Genomic DNA, 22870 nt, shown 5'->3' with positions numbered 1-22870 from the left:
TACTTCTTCCTATAAAGAATACTGCTTGAGTTCACCAAATATTCTTCTTTGCTCCTTTTACTTTCACATTTTCACAATCTCTTGTTTTGGCTTTAAACTACAAAAACGGATTAAAGTGATAAAGACCCAAAAACACAAGTATCGAAAGTATCCTTAAGGGGAAAACACTTGCTTTTCTAATCATTTTCATGATTTCCTTCTCTCTTGTGCTTGATTAGTAACTTAGTAAGTCACAAACTCCCAATACAAGGGAATGGGAATTCGAACTTGTGATCAATTATCACGATACGTTTGTCATAATTATTTGGCTAAATCCAAGGTCTACTTTTTTTAAGGATGAATATAAAGTCTATTTTTTAAATATTGTTGTTTCGGTATCAGATATATATTTGTTTAAACAATTATATACGGAAGGAAAAAATATTGTTATTTGGATTTTACCATCGAATTTACATATGCAAACATGCAATTGTTTGAATAATGCGTAACAATCTAAAAATTAGATCGAATACGTTACAAATACAAATCCTCATCAATCAAGACATTGTAAATTTGTAAGCTAACCTTATTTTCACCTTAGATAAAGAAATATTTACTATTTTTTATTTTTATCAACTCCAATTTTTTATTTATTTTTGCTTAAACTTTTAATTTTATTTTGATAACCTAATATGTTATATTCCATTTGTCTTTAAAATACTTTTCTACTATTTGTCATTTTAAAGGTGCGATTTTATTATTGTTTTAATTTATTTGGTAATGGTTGAAAAATACACCTCACTTGTCTATGTATATCTTTATTATTTTGAAATAAATATTTTTATTTTTGATGTGTCACATATCTTGAATTTTTCATATCTTATAAGAATATATTAGTGACAAAGGGAGTACTGATGACTATATCTAAATATGTCAATTGGCCACAAAAACTTTAGGTAATTACTAATTAGGTTAATATTCTCAAACTAAAAGTTGTACAGAGTATCTATTAAGTATTCCGTAATTAAAGTGTACTAGTATTGGTGCCCGGCTTCGCCCGGGCTACCTCTACTTACTATTATTTTTTTTTTTCATTAAATAAAATTACTTAAAGTTGCATAACCCATAAATTTATCATCAATATATTTGTCTATGACATATCCTAAAATTACGATGAAATAAATTTTGAGACAAATTCACTACTCTCGCCAGTAATATTTTACTCTTATTAATGAAACAATGGTAATAACATTTCACTACTTGCCCGTAATCATTGTTACTTTCACTACTCCCGCCGTAATTATTGTTATTCGTCACTCTTCGCGCATTAATATTGATAATTTCACTACTCCCGCCGTAATTATTGTTACTTTCACTATTGCCGCATTAATATTGATTATTTCACTATTCCCGTTGTTGTTTCTACCACTTTCACTAATCTCGCTGATAATATTGTTACTTTTACTATTCAAATGAGTGATTACTATCATATAACTATATCCAATGTTACTACAATTCTTTTCTTTACTAACGAAATTACTTTTACTACTTAGACATGTAATTTTAAGAGGATTATATATTTATATAAATATATTACATATATGCATTAAATCAAATCGAAAAAATTATGCAATATTATTGTTCCGGGTGTAATTCCAGAGCAAGTATAGTTACCACCCTTGGCTTGTTGAATGATGTCTTGAGTTGGATTCTCCTTTGGTTTCCATCGTTCCTCACGGCCTCTCCTGCAACAATGGACGAACTGAGGGCTTGGCTTTGTGCCAAGCGTACTCACTCCGACGCTCAAGTCAGTAAACTTAAGAGATAAGTTGTTACTTGGTGAAGTGTATTGTAGAGAGATAAGGAAGATGTTACTGATTTAGGTTTAGTTGTGGATTAGTTGGGTCCTTTCCTCAATGAAGGTTGAGGAGTATTTATAGGCTTTCACCTTTTGTCACGTAGTGGCCAAGTGGCCAAGTGGCTAGCAGGTGGAAAGACCGATCTACCCCTCGGCCGAGGGGCCTATGGCCTGGCCGGCGGATCCTGTTGACTCGCCGCCGGGGGTCTTGGATATGAGTACGCGGATATGTGTCCCTTTGGCGGGTTACCATGCCGAGACCCGGGCTGACGGGCCGATGGGCTGCATCGGCTAGATTGTCCAAGTCGTTGACTTGTTGTGGATATCTTTGACCTTGCTCAATCATGTTGACTTGGTCGGGTCATGCGAGAATATGCCCCATCAATTTGCCCCCAGCGTAGTCTATGCCGTGGTATGGGCTCCGATGTATGTTTGAGCGTATATTCTGCGCAAGTAATTTGTAAAAAATTTCCTGCATCGGCTTCTTCTGCGGCGGCTTCTTTTACCTCGGCCTGGTCTTTCTTAGGCCGTACCATATCCCCCCTCCACATGGATGCGTAAAGGGCATCCGATGTGGAAAAGAAAGTGACGCTGGCCGAGACCAGGTTGAGAGTGCTTGGTTGTTTTTGATTGCCCCCTGCCGCGCTTTTTAGCTTGGTTGATTATGTGGCGGCGGAGAGCGGATGCTTGGGAATTTGTTGAGGAAGGTGAATAGGCAAGGAGATATGAATAGGCGTGTTGAAGACGCTTGGTCACCGTTGCATTGATTGACGTCTAATCGTTGCAACGATTGACATCCCGTGGTTGCATGTCCGACACGTGTCCGCACGCCGATTGGTTGACGCTTCATGGGTCATTCTCGATTGGTCCTTCTTCATGGGCTTTTCCCTATAAATAGGGCAGTTATCCCGTGAAATTGGCCACCAATTTCATTCTCTAAAATTTTCCTCTAAACTTTCAAGGGTTTTCTTCGTCTTCGATTTTTCAGAATTGTTATTCCGGCGAGTGTTTTCTTTAAGGTAAACAAACAAACTTCCTTCTCTTTATTTTGTTAACTATTGCTATCATGTCTTCTGTCGACGCTGGGGCTAGTACTTCTGCACCGGGGGGTGCTAGGTCTCCTTCTCCTGAAGTTGATCCTCGAGTTTTGGAGGAATGGGATGACTCCGATGAGGTTGATGACGATTTTGGTGATGATGCTGAAAAGGCTTGCCCTAATGAGGAGAGGCAGCGCGTTATGGATCACGGCGACGCTTGTAAGGTCGGCCTTGACTGTGCTTGGACCCATAAGCTTGCCCGTTGTTCCGGCGAGAGATTATTCGAGGACCATTTCTTCTTTGGCGAGGGGTACGAGATCGTTATTCCTAGGGAGGGTCAAAGGTCTGTTGTCCTCCACCGGGTCATACTTGGTGTATACATGCGGCATTTGGAGTACGGGCTCCGGTTTCCGCTAAATGAGTACGTTATGGCTATCATTAGAGCCATGAACGTTGCCGTTGCCCAACTACACCCGTTGGCCATGAGGACCATAGTCGGTTTTGTTTGGCTGTGTCTCTTCAAGGGAGAGGCCCCGACAGTGAATTTATTCCGCCGGCTTCATTATCTCCGGCCATCGATTACCTAACCGTGTCGGATGGTACAGTGTGTGCAAACGGAGCATGGTTATGCTTCGTTGACAAACTTACCTCCCGCAAGGACCGGAGGGATCGGTGGGTGTACGTTAAGGTGCTTGGGATGACTATCCGCCGCCTCGCTCCTTCCAAAGACCCGGTTAATTTGCGGTGCGAGACTAAGGCGGAGCGTGATAAGTGGGTTTCATACAAGAAGCTCAAGATGGATGCCAGCTGTGTCTACCTTAACGCGGATGAGAAGCTGGCGATGAGGCTCTTTGAGACGGATGAGAGTGGGGTGTCGAGAAGATGGATTCCCCCGACGCAGATCATTCTTCAGGATGAGCCGCTTTGCTATGTCGGTCTCATACCTGCCCTAGCGCGGGGTGAGTGGGGTCGGTGCGAGGCCCATCATCGCTCTCAATGTTCTTGTTCGTCGAACTTTGATTTATTTCTTCCATCTAACTCCTGCTTTGTTTCCTTTGCAGACCACTTTGGGCCGGACCTGTCTGAGAATATCCTCCGGAGAATGGGGCTGCACAAAGATAAGACCGTGTCTCAATTGCATCCCAAGGCTCTAACCCATGACCGCAGGACGTCACCGAATGAGCTTATGGACCAGCAGCTGAGACGCTTGAATGCGGTGGAAGCCCAGGCGAGGGTCATTAGTCAAGTGTCGCGCCGTACGCGAAGAACAAAGTCTTCGGCGGTGGTGGCGCCGACACCGCCCACCCCCATCCCCCCCGTTCAGAAGGAGACGGTGGAGATCGTTTACATCTCTAATGGGGATGATTCTGACGAGGAGGAGGGGTCTCCCCTTGTCCGTAAGAGAAAACAGACGACCTTTACCGCTGCCGTTGCTTCTGCTGCTGACGAGGAGGTGTGCCCTTCGGCCAAGAAGGCCAAGCACGATCGATCTATCCGGTGGCTCAGATTTAGCCGGTTCATCAGGCGCTGCCGATGACAGGCTCTTCGGCATGTCGATGTGTGTTGATACTGATGCTTTCTTTAAATTTTGTAGATCAGCCGCTGTCAGTCGCCGCTCCTGCTGAGCAGCAGGTGAGTGAGGAACCCGCGCAGGCTGATCTTGACGTCGCCATTGGGTCCTCATCCCAGAAGGTTTCCCTTTCCCGACCGCAGACTAGCGGTCGAAATGTCACTGTTGACCCTTCATCCCAGAAGGTTTCCCCCTCCCGGCTCGTGGCGGAAGGTGCGAGGTTGGTCGAGGAGCTGGCGAGGTGGAACGAGCTGGCCGGTACTCGCATTATAGAGCAAGAGAAGGCCGTGGCTCAGTCCGCTCTTGAGCTTGATGTCACTAAGAAGGTGGCCGCGAAGGCGAGGCTGGATCTCCTCAATGAGCAGAGGCTTAGGGGGGAGGCCGAGAAGGCGCTCTTGGGCGAGAGAAAGCTCGGGAGTACGCTGAAAAGGAGGTCCTTGCTTGAGAGAGCCAAGACCGAGGCCGCTGCGCCGAAGCCGCAAAGTTCTTTGGAGAAGTGTGACCTTGTTCGAGGCATGCCGACCTTTACCTCCGAGAGAGGAATGAATTTAGGAGCAAATTTCGATCCGGGGAAGGTGATCCGGAGCAAGGAGGCCATCATTCGGCAAAAGGAGGACGACATTGAGATGCTCCAAACCAAAATGCTCCCGACCCGTGTTCCGACCCGGGATCCGGCCGAAGCAGCTGCCAGGGAAGCAATTGAGGAGCTTTTTCCTCTTGAAGGTTCCTTTCCGTGGGACAAATATGACAAGCTGTTTGACGATAAGCTCGAGGCTAAGGAGAAAGCCGTGGAGGAGAGGGTCAAGGAGGCGGCGAGAGTGAAGATAGAGCAAAAAGCGGCCGAGGAGGCGGCAGCTATCGCTGAGAAGGCCAAGGCGGCCAAGGCGGAAGCCGATTGGGCAAGGGCAGTTGAGGCTGCCGAGGCTAAGGCTGGGGCTGCTGAAGCTGAGGCTGCTATAAGAGCTGCTGGGTTGCCCCTTGAAGAAGGTGTTGCTACCGCTGCTGATGGCGAGCAACGACAGACATAGGGAGATGATATCCGTAGCCTTTTGTCTTTTGGTTTGTCCTTGTAATTACTTGTAATTCGTTGAACATTTCTTTAATAAGAGCTCGTTTCTTCTGCCTCCGGCCTGGCCGAGGTTTTTACCTTACCTCTTTTTCTTGCGCTAGTGTTTGAGCCTCAACTGTACTTTTAGCGCCTCTGTCTTCGTCTGGGTTGTTATTAATTGAGTGTCTCTTTTGTTTCCGCCTCGGCTTGGCCGAGGCAGTCTAGAGCGCGTATCTCAATCGTGTTAACACTTCTAAGGCATTTTGATTGTTTTGCGAGTATCAACTGCGTTGGTCGTGATTGCCGCTCTTGTCGGTGTGACAGTGTGAGCCAAAGATCTGCTTCTTCACCATGAGGCTCGCCGTGGCGTCTACCACTTGGAGTGACTGCGACGGCGTCCAACCTCTTGGGGTGACTGCCGTGGCGTCTACTACTTGGGGTGACTGCGACGGCGCCTGTTTTTTCGTGAGACTGCCGTGGCGTCTACCAATTGGAGTGACTGCGACGGCGTCCAACCTCTTGGGGTGACTGCCGTGGCGTCTACTACTTGGGGTGACTGCGACGGCGCCTGTTTCTTCATGAGACTGCCGTGGCGTCTACCACTTGGAGTGACTGCGACGGCGTCCAACCTCTTGGGGTGACTGCCGTGGCGTCTACTACTTGGGGTGACTGCGACGACGCCTGCTTCTTCAAGGAGACTGCCGCTCTTGTCGGTATGACAGTGTGAGCCGACATCTGCTTACTGACAAAGACTGCCGCTCTTGTCGACATGACAGTGTGAGTCGGCGTCTGCTGCTTCCTAGTGACTATGGGAAGAGTGAACATTTTGATGGAAGACTTGGATGATTTTTCATTTAGGTAAAAACATGCGTCGGGGTGCCCACAGCTGTTTTGGACACCTCCGCCACTACATAGGTTATTCCCGAGATTACCATCGTCCTAATGGCATGTCGAAGGCACAACGTCCTAGTCAGCCGCTAGTTACATCCATGAGGTCGCACTCCTGTTGTAAGGACAGACCTTTCCCTTTCTCTGATTTCTTTGCCACTTTGAGGGATTGCATGTTGCATCCTCTGGCGGCTATCTGGACGTTGACCACCTCGTCATTCTCGTCTTTGGAGACGAGCTTATGCGCTTCCCCCCGGTCCGAGACATACATCAGTGTTAGGGCCCGGATGGACATCACTGCGTCAACCTCGCTCAGGGTGACTCGGCCTATGAGAACGTTGTAGGCGGACGAGCCGTCGATGACCACGAACTCAGCTAGGACATTTTTAGCCGCATTCTTTTCGCCGAACGTCACCGGGAGTCTGATTGATCCCAGTGGTACCAGGCCGGCCCCAGAGAAGCTGTATAGTGGGTTGGTGCAGGGGCTCAAGTCCTTGACTTTCAGGCCGAGGCTGAGGAAGCACTCCCGAACATGATGTTCGTGTACGCGCCCGTGTCGATCGGGCACCTCTTGACCAGTGGTTGGATATGTCCAAATTGACTACAAGTGAGTCGTTTGTGAGGAGCGATGACTCCTTCGTAGTCCTTCCTTCCGATGGTTATATCGGGGATGTTGGAAGCGGGGATCGCTGTGTTGGGCACAAAGTTGATGGCCTGATATAGCTCGTTCAGGTGCCGTTTGTGCCCATGAGCGGACCCTCCGTTCTCGTTGCCCCCGATGACAACATGGATCACTCCTATCCGTTCGAAGACGGATTTCTTACCTGAGCTGTCGGCGTCAGTCTTTTGGCCTTTGGCAACGTACTTGCCGAGGCTCCCCTTCCGGATCAGCTCTTCAATGGCATTCTTTAGATGCCGGCAGTCGTTGGTTAAATGGCCGGTGTGGCCGTGGTACTCACAGTACTGGCTCGTGTCACCGTCACTTTTTGGCTTGGGGGGTCTTTCCCACTTCTGGCCCTCGCTTTTGCTCAGGGCAAAGACCTCGGCGGCTGATACGACGAGAGGGGTTTTATCACTATACCGCCTCTGGTGGTACGTTCCCGAACTCCACCCGGTGCCCGTCGAGTCCTGTCTCCTGGCGGGTTTGTCCGACCGTGACCTATTGTTCTCACGGCGTCTTTCATCGGACCGTGACCCGTTGTTGTCACGGCGTCTCTCATCCGGGTTGTCCTCCCGGTGACTCTTCTTTTCTAAGTGCTCGGCCTCGCTGGGGCCTACCCAGGTCTTGTGATAGTCCTCTACCTTGATGGCCTGGTCGGCCATCCTCCTGGCGGCATCCAAGTTCAGGCCTCCGCACTTGATGAGCTCATTTTTCAAGTCTCCCCTTGGGAGGCCCTTCATCAGCGCGAAGGCCGCCAATTCGGGATTAATTTCTCGAATCTGCTGGACCTTTCCGTCGAACCTCTTCACGTAGCTTCGTAGAGACTCGCCCCCCTCCTGTTTGATAGTTAGGAGGTCCGATGTCTCCACGGCCCTTCTCTTGTTGCAAGAGTCTTTGGGCTAGAAAGGCGTCTGTTAGGTCGGCGTAATAGTATACCGAGCCGTCGGGAAGCCCCTTGTACCAACTTTGAGCCATCCCATGCAAAGTTGTCGGGAAGACTCGGCACCCGGACCTCATCGGGCTGTTCCCATACCGACATGTAAGACTCGAAAGCCTCGGCGTGGTCGGCCGGATCACTGTCTCCCCCTTGTATGATAGAGGTGGCAACTTGAGCTTAGTTGGCACCGGACGTCTAGGACGTAGGCGTTGAGGGGCCGTCGACCGCGTATCGAACGACGCGCGGCGATCGGCTCCTCGCATTCCTAATCCGGCTCCTCTCCTCGTAGCGGGAAGGACTTCTTCTTTGACTCGGACTTCTTCTCCAACTCTGCCGAGTCGGACTCCTCTCGTTCCTCCGGGTAAGCCTCGTTCGTGTTGCGGGGACGCTGTCCTCCCATGAGTGCGGGAAGGACTTAGGTCTACCACGCCCACTTTGGGCTCACCCGGCGACTTGGCTGGGTCGGCTTCTCCCGTGCTCCGTTCAAATTTCTCGGAGTTACGTTTCGGCCCTGGTCTCTGGGCGTTTTCCGCCGCTCTTGTCGGCGTGACAGTGTGAGCAGGCGTATTACTAATTAGGTCCAGGACCATTTTCGGTTTATTATGTCAATCACATGTCCCATGATGGTGACCTGGTTGGCTGGCAGCGGCGTGTCCGGCGTTATTGGCATGCCGAACTCCGGTTGGATTACCCCGCCGGTGGAGGGCTGCACGACTCCAGAATTGTTGAAGGTGTCATCCTGGTGGAATGGGGTTTCGTCGGTCACGACCGCGTCTTGTTGTTTTGACATCTTCTTAGCTTTTTGGGTGGGTTTTTGTTGTTTTTTTTTTTGTTTGGGAATGAATGTGACTAGCTTCTAGTGTCTTTTCCCACAGACGGCGCCAATTGTTCCGGGTGTAATTCCAGAGCAAGTATAGTTACCACCCTTGGCTTGTTGAATGATGTCTTGAGTTGGATTCTCCTTTGGTTTCCATCGTTCCTCACGGCCTCTCCTGCAACAATGGACGAACTGAGGGCTTGGCTTTGTGCCAAGCGTACTCACTCCGACGCTCAAGTCAGTAAACTTAAGAGATAAGTTGTTACTTGGCTGAATGTGTATTGTAGAGAGATAAGGAAGATGTTACCAGATTTAGGTTTAGTTGTGGATTAGTTGGGTCCTTTCCTCAATGAAGGTTGAGGAGTATTTATAGGCTTTCACCTTTTGTCACGTAGTGGCCAAGTGGCCAAGTGGCTAGCAGGTGGAAAGACCGATCTACCCCTCGGCCGAGGGGCCTATGGCTGGCCGGCGGATCCTGTTGACTCGCCGCCGAGGGGTCTTGGATATGAGTACGCGGATATGTGTCCCCGGCAGGGTTACCATGCCGAGACCAGTGACGACGGGCCGATGGGTCAGACGGCTAGATTGTCCAAGTCGTTGACTTGCTGTGGATATCTTTGACCTTGCTCAATCATGTTGACTTGGTCAGCGGTGCAGAATATGCCCCATCAATTATATATTATGGAATCTAACTTGAATTATTTATAACCTACTTATATTATATTTTTGTATGTTAAATAATTAACATCTCTATACATATAATAAACTATAAAGTTTAAAAAATTGCATAGATTTTAAATTTAATATATAATTTTATGATGATAATAATTAATACCATAAGTGTGCATGTTTATATTAATTAATTATTTTATTTTAAGGAAATTGACCATCTTCTAGTCTCTATAAATATTTAGGAAAATTACCAAGCACCATCTTAATTAATTATTTTATTTTAAGGAAATTGACCATGTTTTAGTCTCTTACAATTGTTTAGGAAAATTACGAAACTTCTATATAATTTAATTTTAACCCAAACTATATAATATTTGCATTGAGATCCCTTAATCGGGTCCATCACACGGTGCTAGTGATTTAAAACTATATAGTATAATTAATTTGTATAACTTTCTTTAATTACATTGAAGTCCCTTGGTTTCTGGATTTAATATATAGTATTGATTTATATCTTGTATAACACAAATTGTTCTATAAGACTGTCTAATAGTATAAGACCAGCCTATAATCCAAAAGCCCAAACAATTAACTTATAACTCACCTTTTTAATTAAATAACCAAAAGCCCAAAAAAAAGTAGTTAATAAACTTGTAATTTTTTATTTTTATTTTGGTAACCTAAAGTTTTATATTAACAACTTGTATATTTAAATAGGTTAGTTTTTATCATAAAATATCGTCTTGTTAAAATATAAATTAAATTAAGTGTTATCTTTGGGCTTCTCTCCTTTTGGGCCAGTCCTATACTATAGGACGGTCCTATAGGAGAGTTGTTGTTTGTATAATACTTGTTTAAGATGTTAGTATCTGTTTTAAGTTTAACACGGTTCAAATAAATATGCTGAATGGAACAAAAGTTAAATTCTTAGAGATTAACAAAAAAATTGGTTTATCCATGCAAATGAGAATATTATAATTCGTTTTAATTTAAAGACATATATAACTGTCTTAAGAGAAATGTATAAAGCGTCTTAATCCAACAAATTGTACTCCATGTTTGAAACGAGTCACATTCTCACATGACTAGAAGAGACGGCCCAAAATGAGAAGCTAGGGAGCATATAGGCCATGGTTACCGAAAAACAATCAACAAGGCAATCGATAATGGGCTGGATCTTTCGGATTAGACCAACTTAACTACCAAGATGGATCCTCTATACTTTCTTATCCCTTTCTGGCTAAGATAAAAACTAACTGAGATAAAAACTAGCTGAGATAAAAACTAGTTTATGGTGTTTCTAGCTTTAGTCAATTAATTCAGCTTGACCAATATACAAATTAGTTTAGATCCCAAGCTATAGCATGGTTTTTAAAGAAATGATATACTCCGTATAAATGAGCAAAAAACTTAAAAACAATACTCCGTATTAGTTATCAGCAAGTCTCATTGACGACTGACATATCCATCACAAGCTGAATACGGGTCAAGTAATACCCAAGTGGGTGGATAAGACAAAAGAAGAATGCCTAGGGATAGCATTCTGCTTTTGTCTTATCTACGCACTTAGGTATACTTGATCCGTCTTCAGCTTGTGACGGATGCTCGTTTTCAATGAGAATTTGTGATTAGTTATATATTGAATGTTAAAACATGTTATTAATAGTATACGGTGAAAATAAAAAGATACGAGAATATGGAAGTTGACACCTTTCTATCATTTAATCCTTAATTTTAATTATATAAGATGAGTTTTAGGCTCAAAACTTATTTAAATAAATTACTTACGATTTTTTTTAATGTTTTTCTATTTTCCAAACTTTAGCTCATATTTTTAGGATTCGTAACACTTATAATTTATTTATTATAATAATTTCATAAACAAACTTATTTTTAGTACATATTTTGATTTATATAGGGTTTCATGTGTCAAATCTAAAAGACCTTAAGGATGCCATTACCACTCATATTATTTAGTTTCTTTAATTTTTTTGAAATGCAAAATTAATGTTGGCCCTTTTAAGTTTTAACTTTATTACATGGTATAACTCCAATTTTCATTTATTTCCTTATTGGAATGGAGAAATAATAGGTCTTGGTATAGACGGGTGGGGCGAACAGACGGGTAAAGACCTCTAATAAAATTGGTAGGGGGGACAAGGTGGGGCACCCCCATGTGCTTCCCACTTTATGGCAAACGGATATTTTATGAGGGGAAATGATATCCGTCTATACGTATAGACGGATAGTGTCCGTCTATAATAAGAACTAGTTTGAATGCCCGTGCGTTGCAACGGGGTAATTAGCTTATTTATAATGCAAAAAAAAAACGTTATAAGCGTTTAATGTTTACATTATATGTCTAATGATTTGTTTACATATTATTAAAATATCTCTTTCAAAAAAATAAAAGATTAATATATACGTGGGTTAACTCTTATTTATAATCACCCCACCTTATACTAATCTTTGGATGTGAGACAATTCTACTATTTATAAGTAATATATTCACAAAAATTGGATTTTTTTTCTGATGTGGGACAATTCTAATATTTATACGTAATATATATTTATCAAACCTGCATTATTTATCAATGTGGGCCAAATAACATACTCAGAATTACACCATCTTTTTTGCACTTAATTCGACATCCAACCAGATCTCGAATACCGAATACAGACAATTGCTACTCATTATATCTAATAGTTATATTTAAATTTAATAATATGATCAAGTACTCTCCATTAATATTTGTACGTTGTTTTTCTTCAAAAAAAAAATGAACATAATTGAGATACGGAAATTTCTCGTGGTACCCCTTAATTTTGTTAGATTTTCCATGTTACCCTTACTTTTAAAAATCTGCCTATAGTACCCTTGAGGTTCCATTTTTTTGCCCATGGTGCCCCCTAATGTAAAAGCTGTTAAATGGACGTTAAGTTTGATGGTGTGACAATAAAATAACAATTAAAATAATACCCCCTTTATTGTTTTATTGGTACGGTCGTACGAATATCTCTCTTTTAAATGCAAATTTAATTAACTATATCATTATAATATTGGAAATTTCTCATGGTAACCTTGAACTTTGAAAGATTATACATGCTACCATGGACGTTTGTTTTCTATTTTTTTATCATAATTAAAACATGTGCAAATGGTAAGAACCTATACTCTAATTATAGAATATTTTTTAACACCATTCTAATTATATTATTTAAACATAGTATATTTACCACACCTACATTATTTTTCAATATGTGACATATAAAATCTATAGGTAGAAAATATAATGATATAAACTTTTAAGAGCACTCCAAGACAATACTTAAGCGACTCAAAAGATTTTGGGTTGATGCCTAAGTACCAAGGATGCTCATAGAATCACCCACCTTATGCTATAATTCGATGTGGGAAAATTCTAATTGATAGTATATATTATAATAAATAAAAGATTTTCCAAACATTAACTTAGGTTAGAAATCATTATTGTAGAGACAGTAATACAAACTCTTTTAAGAGTTATCTCTGACAATACTTAAAGGAATCAAAAGATTTTGGATTATGAGTTCTATTTATAATCATAAGATCACCCTACCTTATGGTAATCTTCCAATGTGGGACAATTCTAATATATATACATAGTATATTCACCACACTTATGTTACTTTTCAATGTAGGACAAATAACATACTAAGTACACCATTTTGTTTGCACCTACTTTGACATCAACCCGATTTAATAATGAGAAAATACAATACAATACAATATACACTCTAATGATAGCATTTTTTTGTCACAATCTAATTATATAATTTTTATACGATACTTTTTTTTCAAATGAAATATAAAGTTTTTATATCAAAATTATAAATATCACTTTAATATAATATAGAAAATGTATATATATGGGACATTTCTATTATTTATACATAATATATTCACAACACCTACATTATTTTTCAATGTGGGACATATAACATACTAAAAAGTCTATATTTTTTTTATCAAAAATTTTTGTATTAATACCTAAGTTTCAAGGATGCCTCCTATTTATATTTATAGAATCACCCTAACGTATACTATTATTTCAATGTGAGATACATAATTTAATTATTTAGACGTAGTATGTTCATAATGCCTACATTATTTTTCAATGTGAAAGATATAACATACCAAAAAATACATGTCTCTTCTTAAAAAAACCACTATTGTATACATATTATTTTTATTTGAAGGTAAAACCACTTAGTCTCGATCATTAGATATGGATCTCTACATCGTACGTTTTGTATTGTGTCAGAAGACTACCATTAGTAAAACCTTTAGTTATTTTTTTATTTTCTTGTTCATGTTCTTAACTCTTTCCCGGGTAGTTGCCAACGATTTCCACTTTATTTTTTATACCATATTGTAGATAATGATAGAAAATCTTAAGAGCTCTTTAAAACAATATTTATGAGACTCAAAAAATTTTGGGTGGATGCATAAGTTCCAAATATGCATCATATTTATAATCATAGGATCACATCACCTTATACTAATCTTTCGATGTGGGGACAATTCTACTATTTATATGTAGTATATTCACCACACCTACCTATTTTCCAATGTGGGACAAAATATACTAAACAGTACACAATTTTACGTATTAAGAAGTACACCATCTTTAATATGTGCAAATATTATGAAATTTATACTCTAATGATAGCATTTTTTAACACAAAGCTAATTATATTATTTTCATAATTTTTTTAACGATATTTTTTTGCCAAATGAAATGTAAAAGTTTGATATAAAAATTGGAAATATCACTTGAATATAAGTTCCAAATATGCATCCTATTTATAATCATAGGATCACATCACCTTATACTAATCTTTCGATGTGAGACAATTCTATTATTTATATGTAGTATATTCACCACACCTACTTATTTTCCAATGTGGGACAAAACATACTAAAAAGTACACAATTTTACGTATTAAGAAGTACAGCATCTTTAATATGTGCAAATATTATGAAATTTATACTCTAATGATAGCATTTTTTAACACAAAGCTAATTATATTATTTTCATAATTTTTTTAACGATATTTTTTTGCCAAATGAAATGTAAAAGTTTGATATAAAAATTGGAAATATCACTTGAAAATAATTTAGGAAATATACATATTATAATAATTAAAAGATTTTCCACTTTATTTTTTACATCAAAAATTATACTTTCCTAAATTGATTTTTGATGATGTGGACGCTCTCAGATCGCTCGAAAAAACTCTCTTTTATATATATATATAGATTTGTGATGGAGAAATTGTAACATCATAGATTTATTTGTTTCTTTATTTAAGTATAGGTGGTTTTGTAGGGAACAAATTTAGTTACTTATTCTTTTAGTTATAAATAAATATAATAAATACTAGTATAAACCCCGTGCAATCTATACACGGTATAGATAGTATTATACCTTTTTAGTGTATTATTTATAGATTTTAAGTTGACAATTAATTAATTTTTCATGTTTTTTACCATTATATTTTGATTTGAAAAATTAAAATTAGATTTACTCAAATTAAAATCGTAATAAATCATGAATGGAATGTTTTTGATGTAAGTTTTTCTTTTACCGAAAAAGTAATGATATTTTTTAGGAAATATTTTTTACGTGAGAAAAATGATATTTCTTCTATTCTTTTAGTAGATACGAGATTATAGCAATGATTGGGCGGTATACAAATTTTTTGACAGTGATTGAGGAATTTATTTTATATTTTTTTTTGGCAATCAAATTTTACGTTATTTTTGGGCAAGATCATTAATATGATCTAGATTTGGCACAAACCAACCTAATGTAGAAATGTATCTAGAAATGTGTCGTATTACTCTAAAAAAATTATAACGGATATTGGGGTTAAATAGGATTGAGTAGTTTATAAGCCCATAGTAAAATGCAAAAATTAAGCCTAATTAAAAGTTAATATTTTAGGCGGGAAAAAACGTAGAATCGCCTCATTTAGTAAATAGGGGATAAAGGGATGGACAAATTATAGTGGTTTGATTATGCAGTTTCTCGTCACATATTGAAAACCTCCATGGTGAATTGGTGATAAAGTCAATATTCTCTCTGTCTCGATCAATTGTTGCTTGTCCTTTGATTTTAGCACAAAGATTAAGGAAAGAGAATGAAGCCAATTACTAGATGACAAGTGAACCAAATTGAATGTAAATGATCAAATTGTTCATCAAGTACATTCTTAAAATACAAAGAACAACAATTGACCGAGACATCCCAAAATGCAATAGGACAACAAATGACCGGGACAGAGATAATATATCATAATTTACATCCTATAGGCCCCGACTAGACCCGATCGCATGTTCGGACTGTGCCTTGGCCGCAGGCTCCCAGTCGGGCCGTCCTGGCAGGCCGACTGAACATCATAGTTAGTGTGACACCCCCATACTCCAAGTGCCTTACCAGGACCACTTAAGGTATGGAAACGTCACCATCTCGGTTACCCGAGGCAATGATAATCATAAGATAATAAAGAAACATACTTTAAAAGTAAATACGGTTTAAGTGATTACATGTCCAAACCAAAACTGTTAAACTGAAATACAAAGTACTCGAAAATGTCTACTAGCCAAACTGTCACAACTATAAGACATCGTCTGACAAAGCGGAAGACTCTTCTAACAGCCACGTGATGACTCATCCCAGCTATCCCATATGCGTCACATCATACCTGCTCAATAACTGCTCACGACCCCCGAATGGATCACCATAGTTTTTAAAACATTAAACGGGGTGAGTACTAATTACACAACACAAAGCCACAACGAAACAAGTACACAAACAGCTCAACAACACAACAATCCTCCAAACTCCATAATCAATCTCCACACAACTGACTACACACTAAAAGTGTGTAGTCCTGCCAGAGTACCCATCGTAACAGATACTCCACACCGCCAATGGGGGACCGTAGCCGTTCCCACCTAAGCCCCGCTCATCTCCATCGAGCGATAAACCCATGTTCATTAATGTGCACATCCCTTCTGTGGCGGGTTCCACAGAAGGCGAATCAAGGGCGTGAAGCCACTCCCGCAAGTGACTCCACTCAGATAGGGACGCACCCCGAAGATAACAGATAGTTAAACAGTAATCACAACACAACATCAACATCAACAACCGTCTGAATCAATCAAAAATACGAAATCACAACCGTCTGAATCAATCAACAATACGAAATCACAACCGTCTGAATCAATCAACAATCACTAACTACAGCACAATCACCACACATTATGTAATTAATACCGAGTAGAGAAACCCTACCTGGAACAACAACCACTAAGATCATCACTGTGGACATAGCCCACCTGCGTATACCCAGCCGATCTGTGGACAATGGCAGCGGTCTTTTTTGAAAGCCACGCTCGGCGGCGTAAAAATGCTTTCGACCGGATCGTTTTAGATCGGTCGGTTTCGTCTCGGTACGGGTCTCGAAACGAGTAGAGATGTTCGGAGTCGCCACCAAGCAATTGTGGGATGCCTGGAACCCGTACGAAATCCACTTTATACGTCAGTCAAATCGAAGCACAAAGCAGCGTTTGACATAGGTACTAAAGATAAGGAAATCGTCCCTCTTTAGCATCCTATCTCTAGAATGACTCTCGTACGCCCTGGATAAGGTCGTCCACTATCCAAAGTTTCTGAGTAAGAGGTGAAGGTACGTATTGGGAAGCCCTTTAATCAGACACCCAATCCCACCCGCGTTTAGCGGCCTCTACTGATCGATCTTGGTTGGTTGAATGCAAAAGTTGATAAAACGGTTTAAATGCATGAATGCACATCCAATGATTTAAACCTAACATGTGAGAGCTTTCTAAGTCGGTTGATTTAATCCAAGTATCAAGTATAAGATGTCGAGTTGGATTAATGATTGATTTGCATGCAAAACAGAAATTAAACATCCATTTACCGTATTAGGTTTAGGGTGCATAACATGATCCATTTGTCTTAGTATGACATTTTGCAAATGTGGTTTGAATAATCGAATAGTCATCTGATCCGTCCTATATCCGGGTTAACCGGAGTCGGGATCGTCCTGGACTAATGCTGGAAGGGAACAGGCCCTGTACCAGACGGCTATAAGAGGCGCGAGCCAGCCGGCGGTGTAAGGGGCCTCCCTCTGGTTTTGAAAATGAGAAAGAAAAGGCCTGCTTGAGGCGCGGGTTAGCCAACGGTTGTATGCCGTGTTCTGACTGTTTAGAAAACATTATAAACGTGTTGAAAATGGGTATTTGAACCCGGTTTGATTTTGAAAGGGTCGTTTAGACCGTATTTGTTGATTTGAAGAACTAGACTCGAATAATCATCATTATTTGATAATATTCGGTGTCGGGTTCGATTTGACAAACTTGACATGAATAGTTTTGAAAAATGATTATGGACTAATTTTTTTAAGTCCATTTTGAATGTAATTAGTCGATACTCATCATCGTACCCGGGTTAAAATCCGGCATGGTATGTAGAACCAAGGATGATTTCGTGTTGGTGACTAATATGTTTGTTTGAAAATGTAAAGAAATGAAATAAAAGGCTTTAAAATACCTTTTAAATGTCATTAACCAAATATTATCACCGAAACACGGATTTAACCGTCATGGTATGAAGAACCAAGGGTGAAAAATGTTTTATGGTTAAAACATGTGAAATGAAACAAAAAGGTTTCGAAAATACTTGAAATGGTAAAAACCGATTACAAATATGAAAAATGGATTGAGGGAAATGACGAGAACAAACACGGTTGATCTCTGGTTTGAGTACCCCATTTAGGCGCGAGCCTGTTGGCGACCCAAGGGGCTTCTGCCTCAGACCAAAAATCGGTTTTGGCTCGTTTATTCCATGTATTGGTTCTTGTTATGCATGTTTTAGCATGTTAGAGTCATGAAACAAATGAAAACATAATAAAAGAGGATTTTTACACCCTAATACTTACATGTTTGGTTATGGCGAGTGACCGACGTAAGTGTAACAACTTGTTTGATCGGAAAAAACTCGGTTTAAAACCGTTTTGGTAAGTAAAAAGAGTGTTTTAAAAGTTTAGTGATGGTGTAGTGGTCGAAGTGGTAGGTCAAGTGGTTTAATGCACGATGACGGTACCAAACAATGTGTAAGACTCGTGTTTACGATCGGTAGGTCGTAAACACGCGTCGGATTGTGACTTTAGAAGTCGAGTCGAGAATTTTAAGGGAGAAAAGGGGGGGCGGACACTCGCGTAACTCTCAAATGGGTGGCATTTGAGGGGTATTTATAGGAGAATGAGTGGTTGTGTGAGTTTTGAGCGACGTGGCCACCTGGGCTGCTCAAAGAGGCGCGAGCCACGTCGCGGGTCTTCGAGCTGTGTTGTCGCTTTCACAACAAACGCAATCATGATTTGTTCTATCCTAGGTTTTATAGTTACATGTTTGGTACTTGACCAACATGAATCCGGGAAAACTTAGCATAGAAGGCTTAGAGATATTTTGTTTTTGTGTTTGACTCGGTTTGACTCGTTGTTGGAGTCGGGATTTGAATTTTCGAGTCGGTTTTTGGTCCGGTGCCAGTTTTGACTCTAGTTAGTGTCATCGCGACCCCGTCGCCGTGCATTAAACATTCCAGGTATTTTTGAAATGTTTTGAAATGTTTTGTTTTCGAAATCGTTTTAAGTTTTCCGACGTAAAGTTGTACACAAACTGTCGATCAAACGCTGCTATCCCAAAACATGTTGTAGTCCGATAATCATCGGGTGTTTATTTGAGTCTCAGCAGATTCTGGGTATCTACAGAGCCCCCACTTTGACTGAGGCTTGGGCAGGGCGAAAGTCAAAGTAGAGTCCCCAGGTCAATCGAAGATTACAACCAAAAGACCCAAGCGACGTCAAGGCGGCTCAAAAGGATTCGGGCCAAGGACCTGCCGTCGGGAAGGGCGACGCCAAGGCGACTCGAGGGTACGAGTCAAAGGACCTGTCGTCGGGAACATTTTAAAGTCTGTCGACTGTCCGTGCGGGTCGTTTAAAGTCCATTAGACTACGTGCAAAGGCTCGCCAGCCATAAGAAGGAGTCATACCTGAGGCATCTACGGATATGTCCTTGCAAGGTTGCGGACAAATGCTCGCCAGCTGCGGTGCGTATGTGAGGAGGGTTCGCCAGCCGCGGTGCGTTGTAAGGCTCGCCAGCCGAGACAAGGAAATGTACCCGAGGCATCTTCGGGATGTGTCCTTGAAAGGTTGCGGACAAAGGCTCGCCAGCTCTGGTGCGTATGTGAGGAGGGCTCGCCAGCCGCGATGCGTTGTAAGGCTCGCCAGCCGAGACAAGGAAATGTACCCGAGTCATTTTCGGGATGTGTCCTTGATGTGTTGCGGACAAAGGCTCGCCAGCCGAGACAAGGAAATGTACCCGAGGCATCTTCGGGATGTATCCTTGATGTGTTGCGGACAAAGGCTCGCCAGCCAATGGTAACGGTCGGTTAATGGACCATGGGAGTAGCCGCGTCGAATGGAATTGTTTTGAAAGTAGCAAACTCGTGATGCCGCTGGGGAAATAGTGGGTATGGATTCTCATTACCACTATTTTTGGAATGAGTGGGTTCCGCGAGGAAACCCTCTGCTGGTATTTGAAAGAATAGTGAACTTGGAATTTTCACCATTCGTCGGCTTGAATTTGCAGTGGCGGTTTTGATCGCCGTTTGTTTTAATTTTGAAGGAAAATAGCAAATTTGAGTTTGCTATAGCGTTTGAAGTGACGGTTTATGTGCCGCCGTTGACATGTGATGGAAATAGTGAATTTGGAATCTTCACTATTGAAGTGACGGTTTATGTGCCGCCGTTGACATTTGAAAGAAATAGTGAATTTGGAATCTTCACTATTGATTGAAGTGGCGGTTTATGTGCCGCCGTTGACATTTGAAAGAAATAGTGAATTTGGAATCTTCACTATTGATTGAAGTGACGGTTTATGTGCCGCCGTTGACATTTGAAAGAAATAGTGAATTTGGAATCTTCACTATTGATTTAAGTGACGGTTTATGTGCCGCCGTTGAATAGTGAATTTGGAATCTTCACTATTGATTGAAGTGACGGTTTATGTGCCGCCGTTGCCTGAAAAATAGCGGTTTTTGAATTTTCGTTGTTATTTTTGAAGTTGGAGGAAAATAGCGATAGATTTGAATTTTCGCTATTATTTTTGAAGTTGGCGGTTTCGATCGCCGTTTTGCTTGAAGTTTTTAAAAATAGCGAATTTGAATTTTCACTATTTGGTTTTGTTTGTTTTTCGAGGAAATGACGACATTCAATATCGTCAACGAAAATTCGAATTTGTTGTGGGGAATTGGGCCAAAGCCCAATTTTCGCTGAAAAAGCAAATGGGAGGCCTGGTTTAGGCGCGAGCCATCTGGCGATAGAAGCCGGCTTCCCTATTTTCTGTTAAAAAGACGCGAGGTTGAGCTGCGGATGATCATTCATCTTCAACCTCAACAATCTCGCAAAATCGCCATTAAAGGACCTTCTAGCTTGCTTTCTCTTGTGCCATTGTCAACAAATGTCATCTCAAGGTAAGCATTCCCTCTTGAATCCTTTCAAATTTGTCGATTTTAGCTTGATTAAATTAAGGCGAAATTTTGCCCTAAAAAATCGAATTGGGCGTTTTTGATTGTGCCAATTTCGAGTGAAATTGATATTTGCATTAGGTTAGAAACCTGTTTAGGAGTATAGGGGTGCTTTTAGTTTGCATTTTGGTCCCCGTTCCCGCTCCCTATGCTCGATAAACGTGAGTGAGGCGAGAAACCGTCTCATTTCACAATGCCAAGTTTATTTGCTCGGGTAGTGGGTCCCATTAGGTTGCATTGTAGTTGGGAAAATCCGTGTTTGCCATCTAAGGACCTTCGTTGGATGCTTGTGGGCAAAATTGGGTTTTGCCTTTTGCGACGGTCTTACGTCTGACAAAATAAGCGCCTGTTTGGGCTTGAATTGAGTCAGTTTGCCTTGGAATGGACCTTATTGGTATTTTAGGTCACCTTGGGGCGTGATAGAATGACGTTTGCCTTTTTGCGGTCGTTTTTGAATTTTGACCGGTTTGGGCTCAAATTAGCGTATGAATTGCTTTTTTGAACCGTAGAAAAATCCCCATTGTGTCGGAAATGTAAAATCCCTATTGTGTCGGGAATGTATTTTGGGTTGTTGGCAGACCTCGTATGGGTCTTGAAATGCCGTTTTTGTGGTTTTGACTCGTCTTTTGCTTGAAAAGAGGGGCGAGTCGTTTTGTGTTTTTTTTTTGTGAATGGTTTGGGGCTGGATTGCCCCTTGTTTTTGTATTGCAGGTTGTGTTTTTTTGTTTTTGGATTTATCCATTTCATGCCGTCGTAATGCCGAAATTTCGGCTGACGTTTTTTGTTTGTAGGAGAGTGTTCGAGACAGACTGGGTCTGTCGCTGCGACTCTTGAGGAGTTGTTCGGGTCGGGCCCGGTTAGTACTCCGGTTAGCACGCTCGCCGTTGTTGTGGAGGACGTTATTGAGGAGGAGAGACCTCCTGAGCAGACTGCTGGGGCCTCAGGGGCCGTCGAGGAGCGTGCGGAGCCCGTTGTTGGGGCTGTTAGCGCCGGTAGAGCTCAAACTGGGGCTGAGGCGAGTACCTCCGGGAGGAGGATTTCTTTGAGGGAGCGACGTCCTCGGGCGACTAGGCGGACGTTGCGGGACGTCAACAGGGTTGTTGAGTTGGGCCCTGTCCACCACGTTGAGTCTCGCGGTCACAAGTGGCGGAGAGCGGAGACAGCTGAGGACGATGCTGACGTCGCGAACTGGAGAGCCAGGCGAGTTACGGCCCCGCGGGGGTTGCTTTTACGGGCGGCGCCTGAGTGGGCCAAGGGTTTTGACGGTAGCCAGTTGTTGTTTCGACTGGACCGGCACCTTTCCTACCGTGCTCACGGGGGCATGGTGAGTCGCATTCCCTGGTTGAATTTTGTCATTTTTGAAATGTCGAGCCTAAATAGGCATTCTGACGTTGTCTGTTTTTGATTTCAGGAGATCGGCACCATGAGGACTTTCTCGGGCTTTTCTACCTGCTTGGGCCTCTACGACGTTCTCCGAGCTGGGTCGAGGGCGTTGATAGAGAGGTCGGCTTTTGGGCCGTTGATGGCCGCTTGGCGGGACATTCACAGGTCCTCGATTAGGTCGAACCTGTGTTTGATCCGCGCTATGTTGGATCGGTACTGGGACACGACGTCGTCGTTCCACATGGAGTTTGGGGAGGTCGGCGTGACTCTAGAGGACTTTGCCATGGTATCCGACCTTCCCTTTGGTGAGCTGCCCATTGAGCTTACCGCGACTCCGGAGAGAGTGTCCTCTCCTGCGGTCACTGC

This window comes from Silene latifolia, chromosome 3 (genome assembly GCF_048544455.1).
Source record: "Silene latifolia isolate original U9 population chromosome 3, ASM4854445v1, whole genome shotgun sequence".
Classification (NCBI taxonomy): domain Eukaryota; kingdom Viridiplantae; phylum Streptophyta; class Magnoliopsida; order Caryophyllales; family Caryophyllaceae; genus Silene; species Silene latifolia.
Note: the sequence above shows the minus strand (reverse complement) of the source record.